The sequence below is a fragment of the Bos indicus genome, chromosome 19, assembly GCF_029378745.1.
Source record: "Bos indicus isolate NIAB-ARS_2022 breed Sahiwal x Tharparkar chromosome 19, NIAB-ARS_B.indTharparkar_mat_pri_1.0, whole genome shotgun sequence".
NCBI lineage: Eukaryota > Metazoa > Chordata > Mammalia > Artiodactyla > Bovidae > Bos > Bos indicus.
Window position 1 is genome coordinate 61,803,692 of NC_091778.1, and position 12,650 is coordinate 61,816,341.

The following is a 12,650-nucleotide window of genomic DNA, read 5'->3' on the forward strand; positions in this document are numbered from 1 at the left end:
TTTCAAGTCTCTTTGTTTACATAAATAGATAGCATCCTTACGTGGCCTTCCCTGGTGGCTCAGACAATAAAGAATCTGCCTGCAATGCAGGAGACCCGGGTTTGATCCCTGGGTCGGGAAGATCCCCTGGAGAAGGAAACAGCAACCCACTCCACTATTCTTGCCTGAAGAGTCCCATGGACAGAGAAGCCTGGCGGGCTACAATCCATGGGGTTGCAAGGAGCCAGATACAAATGAGCAACTAATACTCTCACTTTCATCCTTACGTAACATCTCAGAAGTAAGTCATGAGAGTCACATTGGGATGCTGAGAACACCACCAGCATCCTAGGAGGTGTGACTCAGATGAAGGATGACCCAGCAAGACCGAGGGATCCTCTGTTTAACCTTCCGTGGGTATTCCAACCTCTTCTGACCCTTCTTAGCATCTCTTTATTAAGGTGAATAGAAGCATGCACAGGGTTTCCCCTATAGGAGAGCACGCTTTGGAAAAGTCTGAGTTAGAAACCGCTGCTTTTGTGCAACTGGATTAGAAATTTCACGTGTTTTATGTTTTCATAGGCCTTTTCGTTTCTGGCAAGGGGGAGCTGGATTTCCATGCTATATTTCCTGTCTGAGAGAGAATCAGGAAGTAGAATTGAATATGAAAACAAGGGTGAAGTAGAAAGAGTGGGACAAGCGGAACAGAACTTCTGAGCACTGATACAGCATCTTCCAGGGAAGGAGGCAGATGAGAAATGCTGATTTTATGTGATCCCAGGAACTCAAGAGCTTCCCTGGAGGCTCCTGCAACGCAGGACACACAGGTTTGATCCCTGGGTCAGGAAGATCCCCTGGAAAAGGGAATGGCAACCCATTCCAGTATTTTTGCCTGAAAATCCAATGGACAGAGAGCCTGGTGGGTTAAAATCCATGAGGTCTCAAAGAGTTGGTTACAACTGAGCACACAAGGGAATGTGATATCTGTCTTAAAACACAACACCAAGCCTCAGGTTCTTTGTGTCCCGTCACAGAAAGACTTTAGTGAGATAAAATGATAGGTAAGGGGTGGATTTATTTAGAATTTAATGCACTCCACACAAAAGATGTGGACAATATCAGAAGGTGAGAGGCCCCAAAATACGGTGTGGTTAATCTTTACGGGCTGGGTAATTTCATAGGCTAATGAGTGGGAGGATTATTCCAACTGTTTTGGGAAATGGGTAGACATTCCCAGGAGTTGGGCTACTGTCCACTTTTTGATTTTTATGGTTGGCCTCAGAACTGCCGCGATGCCTGTGGGTGGGTTGTTTAACCGACGTGTTACAATGAGCATACACTGAGGCTCAAGGCCCAGTGGAATTCACCCACCGTCTTGGACCTATTTGGTTCTAATAGGTCTGTGTCTTGTCCTCAGGCTCTGTTATTTTTTCAAAGGCTGTGTCCTGCCCCCTTCCCTCCTATTTCAGGTTGTAACAATCGTGCCACCCTGATGGGAGACCTTAATAATGGGGGAGGCGCTGCATGTCTGGGAAATTTCTGTACCTTCCTAGTTAGCTCTTATAGTTTGTGTGTGCTCACTCATGTCCAAGTCTTTGCAGCTCCATGAACTGTAGCCCACAGGCTCTTCTGTCCATGGGGTTTCCCAGGCAAGTATACTGGAGTGGGTTGCCATTTCCTCCTCCAGGGGATCTTCCTGAAGCAAGGATTGAACCTACAGATCTTGCATTGCAGGTGGATTCCTCATCACTGTGCTGCCTGGGAACCTACCTCTCAATTTTGCTGTAAACTTAAAACTGCTAGAAAAAAAAAATACAAGGATGCTTTTAATGGAGTATTGGACTCTGATGATGAAATGTTCATACTAGATAGAAAGAAAGATAGAAAGAAAATTCATAGGAAATAAAGTACTTGATCCTGTAGTGCGTGCTCAGTTGCTTCAGTCCTGTCCGACTCTTTGCGACCCCATGGACCACAGCCTGCCAGGCTCCTCTGTCCATAGGGTTTTCCAGGCAAAGATACTGGAGTGGGTTGTCATTTCCTTCTCCTACAGCTAGAAAAACACACAAGCCTTTTTACTTTCACCTTTCACAAATAAAATAATGCGAGGAAGACATGTATTAGCTGAAGTATACACACTCTAAGGACAGATTTTTGGCTTTTGGAGCTTGCCCTCAAATTGGGCAACACATAAGCTCTTCAGTTGCTACAACAGCTATTCTGACAGCAAGCAAGAGTTTGCATCACAGTAGAATTTCTCTCTTCCCACAGCCCAGTATATAACTTAAGCTCCCAGGAAAACATTTCTCATAAAACTCTGCTTTCTTCTTTGATGTTGTAACTTTTGGCTGGGAAGAATCAGGAAATGTTCCTAACCCTGCTGGGGAGAATACACCCATAAGAGCCAAACCTTCCTTGCTCAGAGACCCAGATAAGCCATTGAAAAGGGAGCCTGAAAGTGCTCCACCTGAAGAGGACAACTCTCAAGAAAGATATTCTTCAAATGGAGTTTTCACCAGTCTATTGCACCTTCCATTTCCTTAGGATATAATTTCCTCCAGGTCTGCATGAAGTTAGGAAGGACAAGTTGCCACCCAAAAATGAGAGCCTGTGTTTCTATAGCATCTGTTTTTGACGGTGTATATAAATAAGCAGCGTCTCCACCCCGGTATAGGGCAAAGGAAGATACATATCTTTTTATGAGTTGGCTTTCTGAAAATGCAACTGCAAGAAAGAATGTGGGGGTGGAGCCCAGTATAAGCACAACGTCAGAATGAAAAAGAACCACCTACAAAAATCTTTCTTGAAAAAGCATCCGTTCCTGAAGAAGATGCCTCTTGTGTGGGTTCGCACACACAGATTTACTCGCTACCCAGACTGACTTTTTCTCCCAAGGGCTTCTTTAAGAGAGAAACTTTAAGCCTGGAGGTTAAAAAAAAAAAAAAGGCAAATTATGATTCTTAGAGATCTGTTGCCATTCTAAATATTTAACAGAAGCTGAGCGTGGCAGAGACACGCAGTTCCATCCCCAAGAGCTGCTTCTTGGATCCAATGGTTTGGAGAGCGGTTTGAGTCCAACATTGAGAGGCAGAGGAAACCGATCTCTAAGCAGCTCACTCAGCTGTTAAGAAATGCATCAGCCAGACATTCTATGCCTTAACTTAGGTCAGCGTTGAGGCAGGCTGAGACCCAGGACCCTTCGCTGTGGCACTCCCAGCTGGACAAACGCCTTGAACAACAAAATACGAAGGAACTATGCGGAACTACAGACAGCTGTGCGCATGCGGTCAGGGCAGACGCTGAGCGTGCTCAATCGCTCGGGCGCGTCCGACTCTGCGGCCCCGCGGACTGCAGCCCGCCAGGCTCCTCTGTCCATGGAAATTTCCAGGCGAGAATACTGGAGTGGGCTGCCATTCCCTATGCAGATTCTGAATAAAGAGACACCAAAAGGCCCAAAAGACCAACTGCGTCTTCTCTAGAGCTGGGAACAAAAGCAGGGTGCTGTACATGACCCACCAACGGGGTGGACAAACCACCTAAGCTGCCCCTCTAGCCAGACTCCTGGACATTCGCTTCCCCTCACCTTATACAAGGAACAGGCTCACCTGCACCCTCCTCAGGGAGCAAGCAGGGAAAGCTGTCATTTACCTTCCATCCCTCCTGCTGCAGCAGGGGCCCCAGTGAAGCTTTCCCTGGGTTTCTTGTCCAGCCTCTGATCAATTTCTATTGATTGGCGTAGGCCAAGAACCCTGATCAGTATCAACATCTTGAGACGGAATCCATGTTTTTCTTCATACACATTATAGTTTATTTATTATATAGACACATACATGTGCCCATGATTATGCATGACTGGCAACAGTTTTAAGGCGTGAGAGTACAAACTGGATGGGTGCTTTTTCATCTGCAGACTCCCTGGCACACTGCAGGACTGGAGAGTCCCTGGGTCCCTGGCATTAAATATTAGAATTATCCTCCAGCCACAGTGGTTGGATGGCATCACCAACTCAATGGACATGAGTTTGAGCAAGTGCCAGGAGATGGTGAAGGACAGGGAAGCCTGGAGTGCTGCAGTCCGTGGAGTCTCAAAGAGTCAGACACAACTGAGCGACTAGACAACAACCAGTTGTAGTGAAATCCCCAAAACACCCCCATATATTCCCAAAAACACCCTAGAGAGAGCCACTGCCCTGGTTGGGAATTAACTTCATGAACAGGCTGATAGGCAAGACAAGAATTCTTCCTCGCTCTTGAGGTCTGGGTAACTTGAGACCAGCGTCCTGGGATTCAGCTGGCTCCTCTGCCAAGGGCGTTTTGCAGGGAGCTCCTCCCACCATCCGAGCTGAGCTTGGCAAGGAGACTTCTCCCAACTTCCCCACTTGGAATGTCTGCTTTTGGCAGTACTGTCCTGTCTGATATGCTGACATTGGTAAGTGAATGGAAGTAAATACAGGAAGTCAGAGGAGGGAAAATCAACTTTGGACTTTGTTCACACTGTAAAGAACTATGCCTTCAATCTCCACAGACGACCCTTCACGCTCAGGTCCTTTTACGTTTAACACATTATTTCGAACATTTTAGAAATGTTAGGTCTTACTTTCTCTGCTTGATAGTGTTCAAATACCTTAATGGGTTAAAAAAAAAAAAAAAAAGTGATTCCAAAGTACTTTGGGAAAGAAAGACGCAGAAGATACTACTATTACACTAGGGTCTTGTCTAAAAACGGAGAAATCAGACCCTTACAATGTACCAGGCACCATGGTAGGTGCTTTATAAATTGTTTTCATTTATATCCTCTCACTAAGCATGACAGATACTATTACTACCATTTCATACATGAGAAAGGGCTTCCCTGGTGGCTCACTAATAAAGAATCTGCCTGCGAAGCAGGATACTTGGGTTTGGCCCCAAGTTCTGGAAGATCCCCTGGAGAAGGAAATGGCAACCCACTCCAGTATTCTTGTCTGACAATTCCCATGGACCTGGCGGCCCAGTCCATGGAGTCACCAAAGAGTCAGACATGACTTAGTGACTACCCAAAAACAATAAATACATGAGAAAAGGGAGCAAAGAAAGTTTAAGAAACTCTCATAAGTACTAATAAGACATATGTCACTTTTAAAATGCATGGGTTTAAAACTTAACTTGTTTCTAACTTTGACACCAATACAAATATTATTTTAACACCAAAGAAAGTGTAAATACACATTCTTCAATCTCGTCTTCATGGAATCCAAAGATAGCCCCTTGGTTGAAATTAAATGTATTTCTGTTATTTTTAATGATTGGCTCAAAGAAGTGTGAAAGAGAATTTACATCTGCTCATTATCCAAGGACTTCTCAGGAGAACTAGACTATTCCTGCATGTCCCAAGAGTTTAAGATCAAACACATTTTACCCTTCCGGCCCAGATGTAGATACGCCCAGAATGCCACATGGGCTCTAGACATTCGGTAGGGAACCAGAAAAGAAACAAAGGCTTCATCTGCATGTGGCACGGGTGGAACCCTGGGGACAGGACGTTAAGCACCTGCCACTCACCTGCTGTCTCCCCCCCAGCCTCCTTCCCTTTGTCCTTTCCTTCTCTCCATCTGCTCAGTCGTGTCTGACTCTTCATGACCCCAGGACTGTAGCCCGCCAGGCTCCTCTGTCCGTGGGATTTCCCAGGCAAGAATCCTGGAGTGGGCTGCCTTCTCCAGGGGATCTTCCCGACCCAGGGATCTCTTCCATCTCCTGTACCGGCAAGCAGATTCTTTACCACTGCACCAGCTGGGAAGCCCTTCTTTCCATCAACCAAGGAATATTTGCTAAACGCCTAGTAAATGCCAGGTTTTCTGCTAGGGTAAGCTTGCCCCATCTCTCAGTGGCTTCCTCCTTACAAGATTTTGTCACCTAATTTGTCCACCCTCTGCTTTGGGAATATGTCCTTAGTTTTTCTGATCTTCTTGTTCTGGTCTGACTATCACAGATCCTTGCCTCTCCCTAGACGTTTCTCTCGTTGGGGGATTAAATCTTGGAAAATGCTGGTGACTTCTTCAATCGTCTTCTGTCTCCCCATTGCTCTGTGGCAGGAACTAGGACTCTATTGAACTGGGTGTTGGTGTGACTTTCCCACCGCCACCCCCCCCCCCAGGTAAGTTCTCTGTGCCTACATTTTGGTTTTCCAAGAAAAAATGGTCTTTGGTTGGATCTTTGTTTTGTCACTTTAAGAAAAACAAAACAAAACAAAACACTAGCCATACGGCTTATAACCTGAAGATACAGTTTCTCTTGGTGGCCTGCTTCAGAACAATCCAGGTCTCACTGTGCTTTTCAGACGTTCATCAGTGTCTGAGCTGTGGGCCTCATTACCCTGGAGAAGAGATTTCGTTTCTCTCTTTTCCTCTTTTTTAATTTTGATGTTTTGGGTGTCTTTTGTGGAGGACTGCCAAATGCAGTGCTTTTACTCAGTCATCTTGTCTAGAAGTCCTGACTTAGGCAGATTAAATGGAATTTGTCAAGGCACTTAAATGTCACACGAGGTAACCATTGCTCAGCCTCACTTACACACAGGGAAATAAATTCCAATTTTTCCCAGTCATTTCTAGATTAGTATAGGTAGCTTATGAATCAGAGAAGGCAATGGCACCCCCACTCCAGTACTCTTGCTTGGAAAATCCCATGGACGGAGGACCCTGGTGGGCTACAGTCCATGGGGTCACGAAGAGTCAGACACAACTGAGCGACTTCACTTTCACTTTTCACTTTCATGCATTGGAGAAGGCAATGGCAACCCACTCCAGTGTTCTTGCCTGGAGAATCTCAGGGATGGGGGAGCCTGGTGGGCTGCCGTCTATGGGGTCGCACAGAGTCAGGCACGACTGAAGCGACTTAGCAGCAGCTTATGAATTATTTTAAAGATCAGGGTAAATTGATAACCAATTGCTCAGTCACTCAGTGGCATCTGACTCTTTGCAACCCCATGGACTGCAGCCCACCGGGCTCCTCTGTCCATGGAATTTTCCCAGTGAGAATACTTGAGTGGGGTGCCATTTCCTATTCCAGGGTATTTTCCCAACCCAGGGATAGAACCCATGTCTCTTGCATCTCCTGGCAGGAGAATTCTTTATAATAGTGTCACCTGGGAAGCCCTGATAACTAATTATGGATCCTTAATAATACTAAACAAAGGTTTAGCAGAAACCTAAGGTTTTTTTTTTAGCTTTTTGCTAAAGCTGAAACTCCAGTACTTTGGCTACCTCATGCGAAGAGTTGACTCATCAGAAAAGACTCTGATGCTGGGAGGGATTGGAGGCAGCAGGAGAAGGGGGCGACAGAGGATGAGACGGCTGGATGGCATCATCAACTCGATGGACAAGAGTTTGAGTGAACTCCGGGAGTTGGTGATGGACAGGGAGGCCTGGCGTGCTGCGATTCATGGGGTCAGAAAGAGTCGGACATGACTGAGCGACTGAACTGAACTGAACTGAACTAAGGTCACTTCATTTAATCTGTAGACTTGAATCTTTCTGACCCAGGGGTTGAACCTACATCTCCTGTTTCTCCTGCTTTGCAGGCAGATCCTTTACCACCAAGGTACCAGGGAAGGTCAGGGAGGAGTTTACCTGCCTCTTTCCCTGGTGGCTCAGAAGGAAAAGAATCCACCTGCCATGCAGGGGACTCAGCACAGGGGGGTTCGAGCCCTGGGTCAGGAAGATCCCCAGAGAAAGAAATGGCAACCTGCTCCAGGATTCTTGCCTGGGAAATCCCATGGACAGAGGAGGAGCCTGGTGGCCACAGTCCATCAAGTAACAGAGAGTTGGACACAACTCAGTGACTAACACTTTCACTTTGACTGTGAACCTCCGGGAATGTGAATGATGCAGTTTGGGAAGGATGGCCTGGCAGCTAGGCAAAAATATCCAGGCGATAGGTTCTCCATTGATGAGGAAGTGTTGCAGACTCGTAAAATGTAAGTTTCTCGGGGTCCTGAGTCAGTGAAGGATTGAGGTGTCCACTGGAGAATCATCCATACCAAGCATAGCAGATCAATGGCGCTGACCAGTTTGTCTGTCTGGAAATCGTTTCTTTGGTGGCATGTGGAAGCTGGTAGACAAGACAGAGACAGCTTCCCCCATCCTTTCACTTCCTAAGAAGGACTTGCCACCGTGTTAATCTTTCAGCAGCTCTTACAACAGATCACCCTGGTGTATCTTCATCTTCCTGGGTGAGTCTGACTTTTGCACATGGAGACCAGTACCTTGGAGACCCTACGGTACCAAATCTAGCCCAGTCAACAAAATTCATGGAACAGGTGTGCTTCCACGACTAGGAGAGCACTTTGACCAATCAGCTAGCAGAAAGCTCATGAGATACAGGTAGAAGTTTCACAACTAACCAGGCTTCCATTTCCTTAGCAGATTGCACTTCCTCTTTGCAGCACAAACTCAAATTACGTGGCCAAAATATGGTTGGAATAGACAACCTACCTGGATTCCAGACTTGCCTGATTCTGTGGAACTGGAAGTAGGGGCAGATCCTGAGATGGAAGAAAATGTGCCTTGCAGAAGTCAGAGGAATGAAGCTGTCCACGCTGAGTCTGTGAATGAATCTATCAGGATGCCTGTTTCTTCTGGGGCACTGTGGAAAGTGATTAATTCCTGGCCTCCCCTGACTCCACTCTGCCATCAGGGGTGGAGAGACAGCAGCATTGCCCACTGTAAAGTAAGACTGTATAACAAGGCGAACAGAGCACCCTGGGTCAAGTTGCAGCAGGAGCCATGGCAATACACGGGAATGAGTCAACGCAGGATTAGAACAAAGAATGTAATTCATGGAACCCTCTCAAATGTACATGTTGGGATGTGCTGAACCGTCAGCCTGAGTGGGTATGTAGCAGCATGCGAAGGTGATTTACATACATGTGAACTCATGCCCAGAGAGCCAATGTGACTTGCAGATTTACAACCCCAGAATCATGGGAGATGCACACAGAGGCAGACACAACCTGTAGTAAACAAAACCCAGGAATGCCCTTGACAACTGTTGAACATTTAGTGAAATAAGACAGAGTTCGGGTGAAACTGGTTCCTTGAACTGCCAAGGACCAGGCCTGAGTTCCCTTCCTAAGAGGATGAAAAGATTGCACTATTGCAGATGAGGGTGGTAATTTGGACTCAACTCAACTGGAAGAGTTTAGGAATGTGGACAGAAGTGTTACTTTGAATCTATCTGCCTTCCAGGAGCCTACTTCACTGGGCTTCCCCCTATAAACACCCTGCCCACTCCTCAAAATCCACTGTGTCTTCCTTCCCCTTCTTTCCAGCCCTCCCTTATGTCTCCTGTGTCGTCTTCTTTGACATTTTTTTTAAATTTAAACTTTATTTTCTATTAGGATATAGCTGATTAACAACATCGTGAACACTGAATGGACCAGCTGTGTACACATACATGTATCCTGTCTCCCCTACACTCCCCTCCCATCCAGGCTGCCACACGACATTGAACAGAGTTCCCTGTGCTGTACAGGAGGCCTCTGTTGGTTATCCATTTAAAATATTGCAGTGTGTACATGTCCATCCCAAACTCTCACATCCATTCATGACTACTGGGAAAACCATAGATTTGACTAGACGGACCTTTGTCAGCCACGTCTCTGCTTTTGAACACACTGTCTAGGTTTGTCCAGGAACAAATGGACTCAGGGGCTGGCATGCTGCAGCCCTTGGGGTCCAAAGAGTCAGATACCACTGAGCAACTGAACTGAGCTGAAGGTTTATCATGCCTTTTCTTCCAAGGAGCAAGCACCTTCTAATTTTGTGGCTGCAGTCACCACCCGCAGTGATCTCTAGACATTGTCAAACATTCCGGCATAGCAAACTTCCTGGTGTAGGCAAGATGGGTGCCTTGCTGTTATCAAGCTACACCTTAGGTCTCCAGTATCTAGACATTTGCTTGCAGTGGGTACTCTGCGTGCAAAGTCCTGGCTACCACCTCTATCCATTCAAATCTTACTCATCATTTCAGCTTTATCTTCAAAGCTCCCGTGACACCCAAATCCTCTCTGTTCTAACCAGTTTCCCTGAATACAAGTATTTTCCTTCACCTTTGGATCACCATAGCACTTGATATATTTCATAAACCATTTCCCTTACTTTGACCTTTGTCCTTAAATCTGACTACTAAAGAAATACACAGAAGCAACTTTTGAACCCATTATATAAACATATAAATATTAATGGCATAACTTACATAAGCTACTCTCTATTCTGTTTGAATTTTACTTCCTTTATTTTCTTTTTGCCTCCAGCAAATCTGTTGTATCTTTGTGTATAAAATTTTTACTGGTGTGTAAACACTAAAAGAAAGAAATCTTTATATAATTATCTCAAACTCACTGATGAATACACTGTTATGCTCTCTTTTATCAAATGTGATAGAAAACAAACCATAGCCTCTTTGCAGAGGAGAAAAAGACAGACTAGAGTTAGCTGGACCTCAGAACCAGCTGATCCTTCCTCTTCCTTTTTTACTTGAAGAAACTGGAATCTGGGAGGAGGAAGTGGCTTTCCCAAAATGGTAGGTCTGGCTTGTGATTGTCAAGATAAGTTCCCAGGGCTCCTGTTCAGAGCTCTGTGCTAGACCAGTTGTTCCTCGTGTGGGGTCTATGTGTCCGCTTCTGGTGCAATTGGGAACTTGTTAGAAATGCAACTTTTGGGGTCCCGTTCCCAAGCCGACGACTTAAAAAGACTGGGGTGAGGTACCACTTTTCTATGCTGTCTCGTGTAGGAGATCTCAAACTCCGGTGCATCAGAGTGACTCAGGGAGGTCCTTCCCACGTGCAGCAGTGGGTGCGTGGTAAGCTGGTGTGGGTTCACACCAGACTGTGAAGGCTGCTGTGTTCAACATCAAATTAACAACCTGACCGAGTTCCTGCCATTGACAGCCTAATCCAGATTCCGCTGTTGACATGGTAAATTTTGTCTTCCACTTAAATCACTGGAGTGTCTGTTTCATCTTAATTTATGGAGCATAATGAATTTACATCACATTTAAAATAAAAACCACTAAAATTCATTCAGCTCTGAGTTTTATCATGTTCTGTAGGGCTGCAGAAATGCTGAACACAGGCACATTTGTCTTGGTGGAAAAAAATAGACAAAAATGCAAACGAGTTCTAGGCATTTTCAGAATGATCTGTTTAAACACAATTGTTAAATATATAAGGACAACTTCTAAAATTAAAGAACAAGAACATACATGCAAAAGCCAATAGAAGAGAAAACAAAGACAAACACATTAATATACTAATGGACAGAGAAGAAAGAAAGGAGAAGTAAGGGAAACAGAGACTATGTGAATATGCATAATAGTCATAGATATTCTCCTCAAATTTGAGGTGAAAACCAGGCATGTAAAAATAATCAGACATAAAAAGATAGAGAATAAAAGGGAGGGGGAAAAATATATTGGGTAAATACAAAAAAACAAAACAAAACAACAAACCCAAGCTGTAAAACACCATTACCACATTAATGTCTGACAAAAAATAATATAAGACAAAAAGATAATTATTTTACTTTATAAAGTTACAATTTCCTATGATTTAACAATTAATATGAATAATATATCATTCATGATGATTTAACATATATCAATATATCATGTATCAATATGCCATAATAATATACCATAACTTAATAATATATCATTGAGATACACAGGAAGCAAGAACCATTAATACAAGTAAAAATGAACTATTCTACCATTATGGTAGAGACCTAAACACACTTAGTAGTTAAGAGATTAAGCAAATAAAAAATATTTAAGGGTATTGAATATTTTAATTATATAATGATATAATTAACAGTTCTATAAATATATAGACATTGATCCTAACAAAGTATAAATATATATTTTTTGAGTCATGGTACCTTCATAAAAACTGGCCATTATGTTTTAAAGAAAATAATATGTTTTCTGACCACTACTGCTGCTGCTGCTGCTAAGTCACTTCAGTCGTGTCCAACTCTGTGTGACCCCATAGATGGCAGCCCACCAGGCTTCCCCGTCCCTGGGATTCTCCAGGCAAGAACGCTGGAGTGGGTTGCCATTTCCTTCTTCAATGCATGAAAGTGAAAAGTGAAAGTGAAGTCGCTCAGTCGTGTCCGACTCTTATCGACCCCATGGATTGCAGCCTACCAGGCCCCTCCGTCCATGGGATTTTCCAGGCAAGAGTACTGGAGTGGGGTGCCATCGCCTTCCCCATTTCTGACCACAGTTAAATAAAATTAGATATTAAAAGCACAAAGAATGAGCCTCCTTATACACACACACATGCCACACAAAAAATTAACAAGTAAGTCCAACTGGACGTTTTAAAAGACTTCTGTTTGATAAACTTTGGGTTATTACAAAGTACTTAGAAACTTAAAAAAAAATGAGAATGTTATAGATTCAAAAACTTATGGATTTTGGCAAAAACAGTACTCAGATGATATTTTATAGACTATTCATTGTCATAAAACAAAGAAAACAAGAAGAGGAAAAATGAGCTATAAGTTCATCTCTACAATCTTAATTAGACCTAAAAAAGGTATATTTTTACTGTACAAAATGAAAATTATAAATAGATTATAAAGAAATAATCACACACAAACCCATTATAATTATTACTTCCTTGCCTGTAAGCA